Genomic DNA, 18,546 nt, shown 5'->3' on the forward strand with positions numbered 1-18,546 from the left:
GGAGACATTCTAGAGAAGAGATTTAGTAGTCAGACTCAAGTGAATTAAATGGAATAAGAGATTTAGATCTTTGAAACTTCATAATTTTATAATCTTCTGGCTACTCAGATGGATTTCCCTACAGGTAGGGGAAAATAAATCTAAAACTTTACTATGAATTCTGGGAACTATAGTCTCAGACAGATGGTGCCATAAGCTCTGAGCTGGGAAATGACTTCCAAGAGATTCTGAACTAGAAAGAGGTAGGAAAAAATATCAGATGGGAGTTGATGGCTGAATGTATCATTGAGTAGGAGATGCAATGATGGTTGCTGAAGAAAAAAAGAGAAAGTTTTTTTAGCCCTTTTGTGGTAGAAGAGCCTGGCTGTTCAGTTGTAGTGATATTGGAAATATTATCACTTTCAATTGGCATTGCTAGTTGACACATCAGAATGGTAGTTCATACCAACAACAAATGAAAGAACCTCACTACCACTCAAGGATAAGCCTAAGGAAAGCATGTAAACTGTGTTTTGTGAATATGGCCTGTTACTGTACATTTAGGTTAGGATACTAAATCCAGTGTCTCACTCTATTTTTTAAATGCAAACTTACTGAGTACAAATGTTAAGTGAGAGCCTCTACTCATGAGGAAACAATTGGAGGAGGTAGATAGAATGAACCAAAAGTGATGGCAGTAATTATTCCTTTGAGAGTTGTGAAGTTTGATGTTCCTGTCTACCTTTCCTGCACTTGTAGTAGGAAAGTAATTTCTGCATATTTTTTTCTATTTTTAAGCTCTTTCTATTCCTTAATTTTGTCTTCAACAAACTAATTAATCATAGTGATCTGAGACTTGCATTTGTTAATTAAGTGCATGAAAGGAAAAGGAGGGTACAATGGAGGACACCAGTGGCTAGCTTGGAATATACAGGAACAAAAGGGTCAGAGGATTAACTCCATTTCTAGAATACTAGGGCTTTCTTCACTATATAAGCAATGAGCTTGTTTAGAAATAATTGTGTGGTTTTGATTTTGCTAATTATTTTTAAAAGCTCCTAAATAGCAAATATAGCCAAAGTATATAACTGAAGACCATTTATCCATAAGCTAATGGAGTCATTGGCAAGACAAAATCAGGATACTAAAACTCATGTGTCTCAGGAAAGCATCCATCTCCAAACTGATTAGAGTAGAAGTCTGGACCAAAGGACAAAAGTATGCCTTCTCAATCATTCATTTGAGGAGAAAGGTATTCCTGAGGGGGAAAGAAAACCAAAAGAAGGAGTCCTTTCTTTTGTTTTCTCTGTTCATTCTAATACTACATACCTTACCAGATAGTGACACCTACTGGTTACAGTATCTTTAAAAAAAATTACCCCTTCCCCAATCCTCTAATAAACTATTTTGTTTTATTTTGCCTTCCTAATCCTTATTGTGTACTTAAAGGATTAATGGAAGCAACATGTCTAGTAGGAGGAACAAATAAAAGCCAAACCCACTTAAAGTTGAGAAGATTAAGTTCTCTAAGGTTTATTAGCTGTGTGACAGTGAGCAGGTTATTTAACCTTTCTGGATCATAGCTGTCTCATCTATAAAATAAGGATAATAGATTTACCTCAGAGAGATATTTTTGGAAAAGACCTCTGTAAGTAAAAACAAAACAACCCCAAAACCTCAAACCTCAGACTTCATATAAATGTGAAGGATGTTTCCTTCACATTGTTAAAATTAAATAAGCTACTTGTAAAGTGTCACTGGCAAATCATAAGTGCTTAATAAATGCTTATTCCCTTCATCTCTTCATAACAAAATTAGGGAGGGGAGGAATTAATTTCTCTCAGAAACCAGTGGAAAGAGGACAAAAAAAGATCTCTGAGCAAAGATTTGTTAGTATTCTAATTATGTTGATTTTTTTCTCACAAATATAAGCATTATCTTAGACATTTACCACTTGTGTGACTCAGGGCTAATCATTTCACTTTTCTAGCTCTCAGTTTCCCAATCTGTAAAATGAAGAGGTAGAACTTGATGGTTTTTAAGGTCCTTTTAAGCTCTAAATTGGTGTTCCCATGATTTTTCACCTCTCTGGGTCTCAGTTTCCTAATCTGAAAAGCAAATATTTAGACTGGATGATCTCTGGGATCTATTCAGTTCTATCATCTAATAACCTACTTATAATTCAATGTTTAGTACAGTCAAGCACTTGGCTTTGGTGTTGCTTATAAACATATAAATATATATATATATGTACATATATATATATAATACATATATATACACATACACACATAAATAATAAATACTTTCAATAAGTATCTGTTGAATCAATAATAACAATTGAAATAACTGCAATTTATATAGCACTTTAAAGTTTCCAAATCACTTTAAACACATTACTTTACTTGAGTCTCCCTCATAACAACTCAGTAAAGATAATTCTATGATGATTATAATTCTTATTTTACAGATGAGAAAATTGAGGCTTAGAGAATCATGAATTCTAAGAACATCTATTTGGTCTTTGAAAGGACACATACACTGAGGTGTCTTATGAAGATGGAAAGTGTTGGGGCTAAGTATATCTTTCTTCCTTCCTCCCTTCCTGCTTTCTTATCCTCTTTCAAAATAATATTTAGGATAAACAAATGGTTCATTTTATTAACTTTGTCAAAAACAATTTGGTAGGATTACATTTTTATGAAATAGGAGACTGGCCAGAGGGATATAGGTATATGTGCATAGTATGGTTTGTGATGTTATATATGAAGTATGTGTGTTCATGTACATGCATGTGATATGTGTCATCAGAACACATACAAGGAGGTCTTCCTGTTGTTGATGGAAGTTTGGTGAGCTTACTTCCAGATATCTCTTATGATATGTGATGGAGCAGATCTCAATGTTCCCAATTCAGGACACATACAGGTATTCTGAGATGAGTGTGTAAGTATGTATGTGTAAAAGTCTTTTAATTGGCTATTGAGATGGAACTGAGAGTACATATAAAATTCCAGCAGAGAAACTCAACCTCTTTTTTTATTCTGAACTTAAGAAATAAAATAAGCATTTCTAAAACATAATAGAATAGAAAAAAGAAGAGGATTACACATGAAATTGTAGATCTATTATGTACAATTTGCTTTTCTTTTTAAATATATTTTAATATTATAATATAACTTTTTTTCTTTCCTCCACCCAACTTCTTTCTTAGGTGGTGATTAAGGGGAAAAATATTGTAAGGTGTAGAGAGAGGTCTCCGACCTTCATTCCCACCAAGACTGCCATATCACCCATGAACACATGGCCTTATTATGTCCTCTCTCTCTCTCTCTGTTGTATTTGTCCTTTACTTCTTTTAAATGAGGAATATTGGAGGCAGAACTGACCCTGTGAATTTTAAAAGGTCAGAGGAAGCAGCAGAATTTACCAGTAGTAGCCCAATGAGAAACCAGCCCTGCTTGACCAGGGTAGCAGTGAATCAGTCCAGCAAACAAGACAATATGTCCTGGAGTGACTGGTCCATTAACTATGCTTAACATAATCAGCTCCAATGATGGGAGGACAGTTTGTAGCAGTCTTCTTGAATTTGATTCCACTCTCTGTAAGGCCTGAAGTGGTAACAGGAAGATTTGAAAGCTGGTTTGGAATGATGTTTGTATTTTGTTCTTGTTCTATCTTGTCCATAAATATCCCCTTTCAATAGTTAATTGATGACAAAAACATCATTAAGTAGATATCAATATTATACTGTGGAGGTACCAAATAGAAATACTAACTACTACTAATTAATTATAATGGAACAGTAATCAATAGTAATTGACATTGGGAAGAAGCATGCCAAAATGATGGCTCATAGCAACAGTAATAAGAACCTCATTGCCCCTTGGGGTTATCACTGAAATTCTGAGGTATGGGTGTAGCCAACTGCACTCTGGGGATCTGATCTGCTAAGCCACTCGTGGGTTGGAAAAATAAATTCAGAGTCTCCCTATACTTATTTACTATGAACTGGCTGTGTACAAATTCAAAATGAAACCACAACCAAGTGTATTTCTCCCCTAGGATGTGGTTTGTTTATTTTGACATTTCTTGTTGCATTAAAAGATTGAGAGGATCTTATATGAAAGCTGTAAGACACAGAAGAAATCTGTCATAATGTTTCTTTAACTGTTAATGGAGAAACTACATATGCACACACAGAGAAACCACATTACACACACATGCACACATATACACCCCATACACACCACACACACACACTCTGCATGCATATATATACATGTGATATATATATCACATATCACATATACACACATCATACATACCTGATATAACATGCACAAATAAACCCCCACATAAGACACACACCTACATGTATTCCATATGCCTATATAATAAACATATAATATAATCCACACACATCACAAATACATACACATCACACATACATAATATACTCCACATATATAGACACTAGACATATACCCATACCTCACATATTATATACATATATGTATATATTACATTCACAAATACAATACGCATACTGGATCTGGAGAGCCTGAACTCAATTCTGGCTTTGCTACTTATGACCTGTGTGACTGACCTTGGGAAAGTCACTTCCCCTCTAGGAATAAGTTTCTTCTTCTAGAAAAGATTATTAAAAACTACCTAACTCTAAATCCCATGATGTACAATCATATATTACAGCATTATGGTTTTATAATGTATCCCCCATATTTAGTCAGTGTTGTCAATTCTCCAAAGCCTAACTACCCTTGGGTGAACTAACAAAATTATGCAATCACAGTGGGAAGAGCACTAAATTTGATATCAAGAGGTATAGGTATGAATCTTAGCTCCACAATTTGTTGTTTGCTACCTATTTTTACTGGGAAAATCTCCAGACACCATCTTCCACATCTGTAAAATTAAATGATTGGATCACATGATTTCTGAATTACCAACTCTCAGTGGGTGATACTGTAAACTGTGATAAACCCAGAAAAATAGAGACAACCACATGAGACCCAGAAATGAACCGTCAATGGGCATTGCCCCTCTTCAATAACCATTAATTAAGTACTGTGGAGTTTAGAGTTCTATGCTGGCACAAGTTAAGATACCTTAACTTACTTCATGAAGTTTACAATGTTTTTCCTCCTTCTCCAATTAAACCCCTTCAAAAAATGGGCTTATACAGATTCAATCTTTCAGGTTCACCCCAAAGGGATCTTTTTTGTCTCATGATGTCTCATGCCATCTATAGCAAAATAAACTTAAAGTATAACTTGTGTCTTGGCTTCCTCAAGTATAATTAAGAAGATCCCAAATTTCCATAAAGATGCTTGATAGTAGATGAATACTAGGTATGAGAAAGTCTTTATGTCACATTCACAGAGAAATCTTAAGATGTAAAGGACTCAAAGTAGCTCAAAAACCTACTTAAAAACACATAAAGAATAACAACAGTCCATTAGTCTCCTTATCTCCTGGATGGTAACTCTAGGGACTTTTGAACAAGAATTCCCCTTAATAACAGACCTAAGCTGACCCAGAAATTCTGGTAATAATAGGGACAGTTGGTAGACCTACTAAATCACTCCCATTATGTAGCTCTAGGTCTCCAGTTTCAAGGGCCATTTTGGAGAATTTTGGAGAATTTTTCCTTCTCCAAGAAGGAAAGCTGTTAAGAAAACCTCTTTCAAGGAAGGCTGTTGACCAAGCTGTAGAATTTGGGGATTCTCAAATGTCCTGTTTTCTATGAGGCAAACCTGAAGGTTGGGACATCCATTCTTAGGTTTTCTCTATTCAAGCTGCATGTAGGCAAGTATCTACTTTCTTCTTCCAGTGTCTATTAATGCTGCAACTACTGCCATATCTTTATCAGGAAAAGTCCATTCTCAAGAACTGCTGGCTTGTTTGAGTTCAATTCCGCCTGTGAGGAATCACTTTCAGACCAGGGAAAGCAAGTATGAAAAGAAAATAAAAATTTATAATTTATTAAAAGAAGTTACAACACATAAGAAAGTGGTAGAAAAGTTAAGAAGAGTTTGAAGAGAAAACCATGTGGGTTGCTGATTGAACTGGCAGTTTGGAAAGGGGGAGAGAGAGAGAGAGAGAGAGAGAGAGAGAGAGAGAGAGAGAGAGAGAGAGAGAAAGAGAAAAGGGCAGGCAACCGTAAGGCTTGGGTTAACCAGACCACATGGTGAAGCCCATGGAGCTCCACATGGTTTTTTTTTTCAGTTTTTGCAAGTCAAATGGGGTTAAGTGGCTTGCCCAAGACCACACAGCTAGGTAATTAAGTGTCTGAGACCAGATTTGAACCCAGGTACTCCTGACTCCAGGGCCAGTGCTTTATCCATAGCACCACCTAGCCACCCCATCTCCACATGGTTTAATGAAAGAAGGCCGATCCTTCTGGATGGGAAATTGAAGAAGCAAGAGACCCAAGGAGGCAACACTTCCTGTTAAATAGCTCTCTATTGTAGACAAGTGTAGGTGGTACTCAGGTATGGTCTTTTCACCTTGGACCAGATAACTTCCAAAGGGAATCTATGTGCTGGTCTTTGCTGTCTCAAGGCACTTGCTGCTCACTTTTAACAAGTCATTTCCTTCCTCCAGTATCTAGGCCAAGGTTAAGTCAAGAGGGAAATGGAGGTCAAGGTACAACGGGGGAGACAGGATACAATCAACAGTGTCCAAGGGAGGCAGAATCTCAAGAGTGGGAACCTCCACCCAATCAACAGATTTTGCTTCTGCCACATTCAAAATTTTCTACATCTTTTCCCTGCACCACAAAGACAGATGGTAACTGATGGTTTCAAGTTAAGGAACTCCCCTCTCACCCAACCTAGGTGAATATCTGGTGACCTCCATGTGCTTTTACTTTTCTTACTGAAAAAACTGGGTTTATCACAATTTACAGTATCACCCACTGAGAGTTAGTAATTCAGAAATCATGTGATTCAATCGCTTAATTTTACAGATGTAAAAGATGGTGTCTGGAGATTTTCCCAGTAAAAATAGGTAGCAAACAACAAATTGTGGAGTTAAGATTCATACCTACACCCCTTGATATCAAATTTCTTTCCCTGCCTATTCCCTCACCGTTTTAAATTAAAAAAAGAGATAAAGAAAAATATATATATATACTATATATGCATAGTCAAGCAAAATCAAGTTCTGTATTGGCCATATCCAAAAATGTGTGTGTCTCTTTCTGCACCTTGAAAACATCACCTTTCTGTTAGGTAGTGAGTAGGAGTTCTTTGGAATTGTGGTTAGTCACTGCAATAAGAGTTCCTAAGTCTTTCAGAGCTGTATGTCTTTACAAGATTATTTTTATTGTATAAATTGTTCTGGTTCTGCCCCTTTTTTCTGCCTCAGTTCAAAGTAATCTTCCTAGGCTTCTGTGAAATGCTCCTTTCATAATTTTAAAAAACATGATAGTATTCCATTACATTTACATGTCAGACTTTATTCAGTTACTTACAAACTGATGAGCATCTTCTTTGTTTACAATTTTGTCCAAAAATAATTATTTTAAGTATTTTGAATATATGAATCCTTTTTCTTTGTTCTCTGGAGTATATGCTCAGTTGTTACACTTTCATTGACCTAAAAATGGACAATAACAACTTCTGAATGTGCAAGGAGAATTCTTTCATCTTTCTTTTGTAATCAACTAGAAAAGGGGTGGGGGGAAGGAAGCCCTGAGAAGAGATTATTCGTAAAGTGATCTCATAGACACTTCAATATAGGCTATAAAGAGACCAGTTTCTTCATCTTGACTTTGAGTCAGTGACAATCTTGAAGTTAATCCTAGGTACTGAAAATAAATTTCAGTCAAATTCTCTGAAAATCAATCAGAGAAGTCCTCTATCCTCTCAACAATACATCAGCATGCATGCCTCCCCTCCTTTTGGAAGGTGTTCTTCAGAGTTCATATTTTAATTCTTTCAAATTAAAGTCTTACTCTACAATCAACTCAAATTGGGATTATAGAATCAAAGATTTCATGCTGAAGGATTTTAGAGGTGATTGAATTCAATCCCCTTATTTTACAGATGAAGAAATAAAAGCTCAGAGAAATTACTTGCACAGGATCACACAACTGGAAAGTATCTATGGCAAGATTTGAGCTAGATCTTGGTTTTAAGTTCAGAGCTTACCCACTATGCAGTCAGTGATTTCTTTCCTGGGTTTGGTTCTGCCCCACAATTTATCAAGACAGATTTGGGAATGCAGGTTTTGGAAAGAAGATAGAGATTTATTAAAAGAAGTTACAACATATTAAGAAATTAATAGAAAAGTTAAAAAGAGTTTAAAGAGAAGACCAGGTGGATTGCTGTTTAAATTGGCCAGGCCAGCTGACCAGGATTTCAGCAGGAGTCTAGAAGGTAAAAAAGAATAAGCCCCTTCCTCAACCTCCTTAAATTCTCTTCCAGAGTCCATGGGAAGGGGTAGTGACCTGGGAGTGACCCAAGTCCTGCACTGGAGATTTTGCCTTTTGGGGTGGTCTTGGGTGTTTCCAGGACCTGTTTCCAGGCTTAACCAACAGAAGACCAGGCAATCTAAATCAGGTTGAAGGTCAGGCCCACAGATGTGACCTAAATTAGATGATAAAAGAGGAAGAAAAATTCCCTTAACAATGCAAACAAAAGATTTGTCTCCAACTGATCTCATCACCCCCATGTCCATATTTCTCTGTATCAACTACACTATACCATATCAACCTGACTCCTTTGCTACTCCTTTGTTCAACTTTACTTAGAACCATAAAATCACTGAAACTGAGGAAGATAAAGGTATCCTATCAACATCACTATCAGGTCTCAGCAGCCCATTGTAAAATACTTCAATACAAGTACTTGGTTATGTAGCCCAAAATGATTTTCTAAGGAAACAGTTTTGGTTAATTTGTGAAGGAAAGAAGTAAAAAGGATACTACTCACTTTCCAAAGTTAATGTGGTCCATATTATGCTAAATTTCCATTAACATAAGGTGAAATGAAGACTCAATGATTCTCTCCTTAATTCATGACAACACTTCCTTGAGCTCATTCAGTCCTCTTTTCACTAAGCTAAGCCTGCCTCTACACACACACACACACACACACACTTTTCTTTTTATCTTTTTTTATAAGAGCTAATTTCCCTTTCCTCTGAGTCATTGTTAACTCTTCCTGAAACTCTATAAGCTTCCTCAAATTGTTTTTCAGATAGAGAAAGTAGAATGAATTTCTCACAAACTCAAATGAAAGTCTTTGGGTCAGGCTTTCACATTGTCAGAATATCCTACATACCTGAGAAATGCAGGAAATGCAATCAAACCAGTTTCATTCATTTATTTATCTTACAATTTTCTTTTAAGTTCTCAGGCAATCCCTAGGCACTGGAAGAGATAGACACGTGGTTCAGATAAAGCAAGGTCAGGGACCACACAAAGCTTATAGTCTATTGGGAAATAAGATTTAAATTACATTATATGAAGTATTTAACAAAAGGATGTGAAACATTTTGGGGAAAAGGGATGAAAGAGGGAGAAAAATTGATTTTTGATTATTTGAAAAAAATAAAAATAAATCTGAAAGTGTCGGAACAAATCAAAAGGAAAATTTATATGATATACTTCATTAAAGAAGTACCTGGTATAATCCCAGAGAATGTCCCAGAGTAGTATAGTTATGGGAGGAGTATATAGAAAAGACTTTATGGAGAAGAAGGCATTAGAGTAGGACTTTAAAAATTTTATTAAGTTGGGAAGGTGGGACATAATTTTGTCACAAAAAAGGTAAATTGTTTAGAGAAGGGACAGAGAATCATAATGAGGAGTGCCAGAGTGAGACAGCCCAAGGTCATCATAAGAGCAGTGGAGTACCAGATGCAAATGCAAATAGTTCCCACATTCCAATTGTGATGGAGGTTGGACCTTACTTGAGCTCTGTCCTTTACCATACTTTGCTGTTTTCAAAAAGAATACCCAGGAAGGAGTGGGAGAAAGAATGCCTACCTATATAATAGGCCATAGCCCAGCCTATGCAAGTTTCCTAATTTTGAGTATCCCCTCTCCAGAGTCGATTTTCAAGGGGGAAGTCCTTAGACAGTGCAGCAGGAATGGTTATGAGCCATGGAGGAATTAAGGGAAGCTGCTGACCAATAGCCCCTGTCATGTTGACAGCTAATGTTGAAAAAATATCTTTGTTTCATGCATAATGAAAAATTTTGTACTAATGACCCACTCCCTGGCAGGCTCCTGATCCTATAAAAAGCACAGCTTCTCACCTAAGAGATGTCAAATTTTCTACTCCATTCTGGTTGCATCTGTAAAGCAAAAGGGAAAAGAGGGTAAGTCTTGTCTGAACTCACTAAACTAGAAATATAAATAACAACACAAGATCTCTTTACCTTGTGTTTGGAGTTTTATCCTTAATTAGATATATGAACTTTTTTATAATATCCTTTGATTATAATGGGTCAGACATTTGTATCACTTACTACCTGAAATTAGGACAGGAACTAACTACCACCTACTACACTTGAGATGTGAAAGAAGTTTTAGGATCAGCTATAAAGTCCTTTGGCATTTAATTTTCTTTTCAACCTGCCTACTTGCTACCTTTCTGTAGCCTCTGGCTACTTGGGTTCAATTCTGCTATGAGAAATCATTATTCAGACTGGGAAAGCATGGGTATAAGTAAAACAAAAAATTATTTAAAAAGGTTACAAGACATTTGAACGGAGAGAGAGAGAGAGAGAGAGAGAGAGAGAGAGAGAGAGAGAGAGAGAGAGAGAGAGAGAGAGAGAGAGAGAGAGAGAGAGAGAGAAGCCTTGGCCAGGCCATGGTCAGAGAAAACTGAGCAGGCCCTGAACTGGAGCTCAGGTTTTTATGTCTTGCCCCTCATCCAGAGGGCAAAAGGTGAACTCCCTTCCCCCCTCCACAAACTTTACAATCTAGACATACTGGCTTATTTGCTGACCTTCATGGACAACACACCATCTCCCATCTTCCACACCTTTACTTTGGCTATATCCCATGCCTAGATTACTCTCTACTCAACTACATCTTTGACTTCTATCTGAAGGAAGCTGTTCCTGGTCCTCACTTTCTTCTTTTGTTGCTACTTTCATTTGTTTGTTTTTATCTTGGCAAAGATACTGTAGTGATTTGCCATTTCCTCCTTCAGTTCATTTTATAGATGGGAAATTGAGGCAGACAGAGTTAAGAGTGACTTGCCCAGGATCACATAGCTAATAGTTGTCTGAAGTCAGATTTGAACTCATGAACATAACTCTTCCTTGATTCCAAAGCCAGTGCTCTATCCACTGAACTACCTAGCTACTCCTAATATCTGCTCTGTATATTTCTTGTTTGTATCATTTACATGTTGCCTTCTTCATCCATCTGTAATTATGGCTATTGAGGGCAGAGACTATTGTTTTTATTTTCAGTTCTTAGTCTAGTGACTGGCACATAGTAATAAAGAAATAAACTAATACATGTTAATTAATTAATTCTAATATCCATGCCCCCTAATTCAGGTGTATTTTGACACTATACAATATTTGACTTACTTGGGAGCACTGTAGAAGTCTTTACTCATAGATGCTAGAGTAAGTGTGATCTGATATGGGAATCTAGGTTCTTACGCTTCTCCCCTTACTTCTTGGATTACTTACCTCTAACTTCTAATTTCATCCTTCCTGTTAATCCTTTCAATGAAAGTCTAAAATGTCCTATTGAATTATAGAATAGGAAAGGATCTTAGAAATAATTTGGTCCAACCCCTTGATTTTATAGATGATGAAACTGAGTCATGGAGAGATTAAATGACTTGTGCAAGATTATGTACACTGTGACTTTGGATCCAATTCATCTGGTTCCAAATCCATCACTGCTGATAATTAATGGAAAGCATACTACATTTGAGTTCATGAGTTCATAACACTAGCAATCCCCGCTCCTCAGAAATTTCAGTGAATGAAAATTATATACTTAGAAAATTCATTTCTTAGAAGAGTATCAACTTTTTGTTCTAAAAAGATTAGTGATTAGGGTTCCTAAGTGAGACAAAGGGATAAGAGACAGTCATTCTATAAGGTTAAATGCTGAGATATATTTTCCTTAGGGAAGTCTTTTGCTGATCCATGGCTGGGGCAGCTACTCTATCAAAAGACCTTTTTTTTTAAGCTTCTGACTTGTGACTAAGGGAGCAAAGGCAGAAACTATTCTTGTGAGGAAGAGGAAAAGCACCATAGCCAAGGACATCAGGAAAAGCTAGGGGTTGGAATCCCAGAGAAACTCTATCACTGTGTCCACTGAGGCAATGCCAGTCTGTGGAATGCTTTATGTCCAAAAGCAAATGACATGGCCACTGAGATGTGCCCGGTCAATATCATGCTTTTGGTGTGAGGTGGCAAGAAGCAGAACTGGTGAGAGCAGTGCAATCATACCCTAGAAGACATCAGTAGCCCTGCAATATTAAAGGCATGATTTGGCCCCTCCTCATCCTATTTTTTTTAGTTGTTTTTTTTTTTGACAAGGCAATGGGGTTAAGTGGCTCGCCCAAGGCCACACAGCCAGGTAATTGTTAAGTGTCTGAGCCTGGATATGAACTCAGGTACTCCTGACTCTAGGGCTGGTGCTCTATCCACTGTGCCACCTAGCTGCCCCCTGTCCTTTTTTTTTTAAATCCATACTTCTCCATGAATAAACATTAGCCACATGTATTTTAAATGCATGCCTTTCCACACATATTTCCTAAATTTATTCTATTTTCCTATTGATCTTATATAGATAAAAATCATATCTATATAAGTAATACATATAAAACATATCATCTAGATAAATATAACATACATATGAGACTCATATGTGTGTACACCTACATATATATGCACAAGTACATATACATGTGTCCCATATTTATAGGGGGAATTAAAATTTTTTTTCTTTATATTGCCTTTCCTTTTAATCAATTGTGTCCTCTGGTTGACTTTTCAAGATAAATACTTTGGCAGGCACTTGTGAATACAGACCTTCAGAATACCTTGTCTGTGCTGCCCTTCATGTTGGGGGAGGGAGTCCCCCTTTACTTCCCCAGATAAGTGCATTCTAGATTAGAACATGATCAATGCATAGGAGAAGTATAAACACAAAGTTATGATATCATCTTCTGTCCACTGCAAGGGAGGAGGGGCAACTCCTGATGCCTTCCTAGCTCTGAAAGAAGTGGGGGAGGGAGTCAAAAATCCTTGAGTAGGCTCCTGTATTCAAGCAGAGGAGACACAGACATGCATACAGTAAATTAGTAACAGACGGCTCAGATCAGCTGAGAGACCAGCCAGAGAAGTGAGTGATGACTCAGTGCTGACCAAGAAGATCTGTGAAGAAGGGTCTCCCTTCAGGGATCATGGTCTGTAACACATCCTCTGTGACCAAACTGAAGGACTCAGAAGGGTGTCCATTAACTTTGAAGAGGACACCCAATCCAGCAAGGGGATTAATACCACAAAAGATATGGACAGAAAGCAAAAGGATAAAGACATTGACAAATTTTTAAAAATGACTCTTTCAAAGCATCTCCAGGGTCAGAGGATTGTCAAAGAGATGAGAGCAGTAGTGTACCCTAGGGGTACCATTTGTAGTGAGTGTCAAGTGAAGTCACATAAAATGACATAGAAATATTACTATTCTAGTGAGTGTGTATAAAAACCAAAAGGGTACCTAGCATAGTCCTAGGAATATGAGAAAGAAAGAAGCTCTCAGAGAGTTTACAAGAAGCTTAGGCAGATCCCATATGGAAACATTTCTCCACCCACATCAATTTATAATTTTCACTACCTGTTATTTAGACAAGTCTTCTTACCTAAGTAATGATGGGTGATTTCCTCCAGTAAAAGCAAAAAATCTGATAGTCTGACCTTGAATTGCTAATAATTTCCTCCCTCAGAAGATGGGGAAGCTACAAGGGGAGAACTGTCCCTATGGAGTGAATTGTGCTAAAGTTTCTGTAATCTCCCTGAGGATTTCCTATTCTTTCTTATATCTCATTGGTCTAAAGTATTTGGAGACTCCTGATGGAATTAAAAACCTTACAGACTTACAGTAATATAATAACTGATTGAGACTTGAATCTATAATTCATCAAAAATCAAGAATTAAATTGCATTCTGATGATGGACCCCTTAGACTTAGACCCCAAGATGTTAAACATCAATGTGGACAAGCATCCCTTCCTCAATTGCCTGTCAAAATCTTACCCACCATTTGCACAGTAAGGTGATGCAATAGATCCAAGTGTTGGACCTGGAATCAGAAGAATATGAATTCAGATCTAGTTTTAGACCTTTACTAGTTGTGACAATCTCTGTTTCAGTTTCCTTAACTACAAGACTAAACATGTTGACTATATATACCTTGTAGTTCAAATGAAATAATATTTAAAAAGCACCTGGTTTGCATAAAAGGTCTTTAATAAATGCTTCTTCCCTACTCTTTACTCTTTGAAAATCACTTCAAAAGCTACCTCATCTAAATAAGCTTTCCCTGATCTCCCTGCCTATTCCCCACAAATCCCGATGGTGATGACCCTTCTCCTTGGACTTCATGTAACTTTTTTTTAATATAATTCTTCTTAGTTCTATAAATTGGGGAACAGTGATAGCTTCACTTTTGCCTCTCTGTCCACAGTCAGCACAGTGCCAAATACATTTAGGCAATGAACAAATACTGATATGTCCCACAGGGCCTAGGGTGTGCTCTACACACAGTGAATGTGTAATTTTTGGTGAATGTATGAATGAATGAGAACAATTTATTTCCCATTTGTCACAGACAACTAGTCTAATGCAGACCCCACAACAAAATGAAGGACCAAGTAACCTTTGTTTAAGTTGATGAAGGGAGGGGAAGGGAATCCAGTTTACTTTTTCAATCTTATAAACAATATTGGGAAAGATCTCAAAAGTCAATCAACTAGTGAAGGGGAGAAAAATCATCATTTATACAATGCTTGCTAGGGTGCCAGTCCCTGTGTTAAACACTTTACAATTATTATCTCATTTGATCCTCACCACAATCCTGCAATGTAGATGCTGTTATCATTCTCATTTTACAGTTAAGGAAGCTTGAGGGAGGCAGAAGTTAAGTGACTTTCCTTGGGTCACACAGTGATCAAATGTTTGAGACTGAATTTGATCATAGGTCTTCCTGAGTCCGGGTCCAGTGTTCTATCCACTGAGCCACCTTGATGATATTTATTAAGCTTCAGGAAAAGATTACAATGACAAAAAGAACAGGAAAATTAATTCTGTAAAGAAAAATAAAAAGAAGTGAAGTGAGGGGGAGTAGGAAAGACAGTTAAACACAGGAAACATTTTCCAGTCCCTTGTTAATATTGATTCCCTCTGTGTATTATCTCTAATTTATCCTATATCTAGTTAGGTTGTTTGTAGGTCATCTTCCACCTTAGACTGTGGGCTCCTCTACAATAGAGACTAACTTTTGTCTTTCTTTGTATTTCCAATGCTTATTCCCAAGGCATGGTGCCTTGGCTCATGGTGGGCACTTTAAAAATTCCTCTTGGGGCAGCTAGGTGATGCAGTGGATAGAGCATCAGCCCTGGAGTCAGGAGTACCTGAGTTCAAATCCACCCTTAGACCCCTAATAATTACCTATATGTTTGGCCTTAAGGCAAGTCACTTAACCCCATTTGCTTTGCAAAAACCTAAAAAAAAATTCCTCTTGATTGATTGATTCAGAGAAATGAAGGCTGGGGCTAGAGACTGGGTGAGCCCATGGGTTAGACTGTCTGTATAGCCCAGACTTATACAACAAACAACAGGTTTCTATATCCCCTGATGCCAAGGGGACAACCTTGGCATTGTGTTGCCACATTAAACATGAAAAGTGAATGACTCACTACCAATTTCCTGCAAAAGGAGCCATTTCCTTAGAAAATCAACCTAGGCTGTAACCAGACAGCAGAACTGAAATGTCCTAAGTTTGGTAAAGGTGGGGAGGATGTGTTGCTTCTTGAGACTTACTGGACCCTTGATGGTACTCAAGTTTTTCTATTCTCCCTCCTCTTTTTCAGTGGGTCCCCCCTGAGGTCTATTTAACTTCTCTCCATCTTCCTATAACTGCCTAACACGTACCATACTTACTGGAAATTCTAGTGTCAGGGCTCAGTGGGTGGGTGAGAAGGAAGGAAGAAGAGGAAAATCAAACCATGACAACCCCAAAGGCTGCAGCAATCACATTTTAACTTGAAAATTGCCTGGGAATAAACCGTATGTCAGTGTAGGCCTATGCAAATAATATGCAAATAAAATGCAAATGTGAATGGCCCTTCTAACTATTTTCTACATCTGGCTCTGGCCCTTGGAGAAGAACCCCAGGAAGAATCTGCTTTAAGTTGATGGATTGAGCATGATTCTTTGCTCCCTGTGACATCTCCTTCCCCTTCTCTTTTCTTTCCTTAATGTGGGGATTAGTGATGAGAGAGGAGGTGGGGGATTAGGGTGAAATGCTTAGCACTGTGTCTTCCATAAAGGAACCCCTCAATAAACTTTTTTATTTGAGTTGAGATGGAAAAGATAATAACCTTAGTGAGATACTGAATCTTCCCAAGTGAATCCCTGGAATGGACAACAGATAAATATATCCATTGATAGCTGTTAAACAGAAGCTTCACAAAATTATGGCATTGTTATATAGCAAGTTATCTTCTTTCACTTTGACCACTGAATCTCCATGCAGATCTGTCTTGTTTTACCTATAAGGTCCTGGTTTCATCTTACCTTAGTTTACCACCTCAGCTCACCCATATAATGTGCTTTGAGATGTTCCTCTCATTGACCCACATCATCCTTAGGTTTTGGTACTCCCAGGAACATAACCTTACCAATTTCCTTGGTGTGGTGTTTCTCCAATTTCCCATTGTGATTACATCTTCAGTTTCCAGTGCCCTAGTTCCCTCCTCCTGCTTTTGGATTAGTGACAACTGATAACACATATAAAATGCAAGGGACCAGTCACTGAGACTGTCATACTCCTTACACTGTCTAGTGGAAGATGTGACTTCTAAAATTTTCTTTCCCATTTATTTTTCTTTCTCCCATCTCCACCCTGGTTATATACTCTGGGTAGAACAATAATGTAACAAAAATAATAATGATGTCCTTTGGAAACAATTATAATGACCTGCCATCAGTAAAGTGAAAATTGTTTTGTTAGTAAAAAAGAAAATTGACCCTGATCTATACCACACTCTCTTTCTTAACCCTCTAAAAATCATATGAGACCAGGGCTGATCCAAGAAAATTATGAAGCAGACAATGTATGAATTTGATCATTAAACTCATCTCATGATAGCAATGGAAGGAGCTTTGATTAGTTCATCCACCTCCATTTCAAAGATAAGAAAATTGAAATCTGCAATAGGAAAGTGACTTAACCAAGGGCACACAGTGACTGCCATTAGAACCAAGTTTTCTTGACTACTCAAGGGCTATACCATATCATCATTTTGCTTTTCCTCTTCATGTCCTTTCAGTGATTCTTTACTACATCCCCTATAGGATTCTATCTTTCTCTAAACCCTTCTGTTAATGAGAAATCATGTAACAAACTACCTCATGTTAATGTATAGTAGAAGTCACTTAGCTTCTCTCATTCTCAGTTTCCCTATCTATATAATGGACATACTTATACCACTTATCTCTTGTACTTGAGAAACCTTAAAATGCTAAAAATGCATGATATTCTCATAATTCATGACTGAAAAATGCAATCTCTCCTATAAAGAATTGTTTTGTTTTGATTTTTTGAGGATTACAGGTAAAGAAAATGCTTATCCCAAAGAAAAAAATCTCTGATAATAAAATTTTGAGAATTAATGGATCCCAAATGAGAGATTACTTAGAAATATAGATATATTTTTGAGTAGGAGGAGCAGCTTTCCTATATCCTCTGAAATCACATCATATTGATTATTTCCCAGTCCACCAGGTCAGCTCTATTTGTGAGGCAGTTGGCCTAGGGTTAGAAGTACAGTTTGTAGTCATAGAAGAGAACAAAACTCTAGTCTCCCATAGAACTTGAGCCCCAGGACCATGGAGCAATTAACAGCATCAATACTAGAGATCAGGCATGCTGAATGTTATCCATCCTGCTCCCTTAAGGTACAACAAATTATATTTCCCCTTCCCCCCACCTCCATGGAAAGCTTTTCCTTTCTCCTTCCCTTCTATCTTCCTTCTCCTGCTTTATTGGCAATCTCCCACAATCTATCTTCTTTACAGGTAAGATTCTTCACCCCAGGAAGCAGCAGCTTCTCTCAGCTTCTGTTGGCTGCATCATCCAGTCAGCACAGGGGGTGGGATGGAGGAGATGGGAATGGGAGGAGGGGAGGAGATGGCACTATCGCCTCTTGCTCTTGATTACTCAGTCCTATAATTTTTGTGGTTATGTATGAGGGAGTGAATTCTGCATTGTGGAAGTCTAAGCAACAAAAGGGTAAGACATAAAATAGTCTTCCTTCATTTTTCTTAAACACA

Source organism: Macrotis lagotis, chromosome 2, assembly GCF_037893015.1.
Source record: "Macrotis lagotis isolate mMagLag1 chromosome 2, bilby.v1.9.chrom.fasta, whole genome shotgun sequence".
Taxonomy (NCBI): Eukaryota; Metazoa; Chordata; class Mammalia; order Peramelemorphia; family Peramelidae; genus Macrotis; species Macrotis lagotis.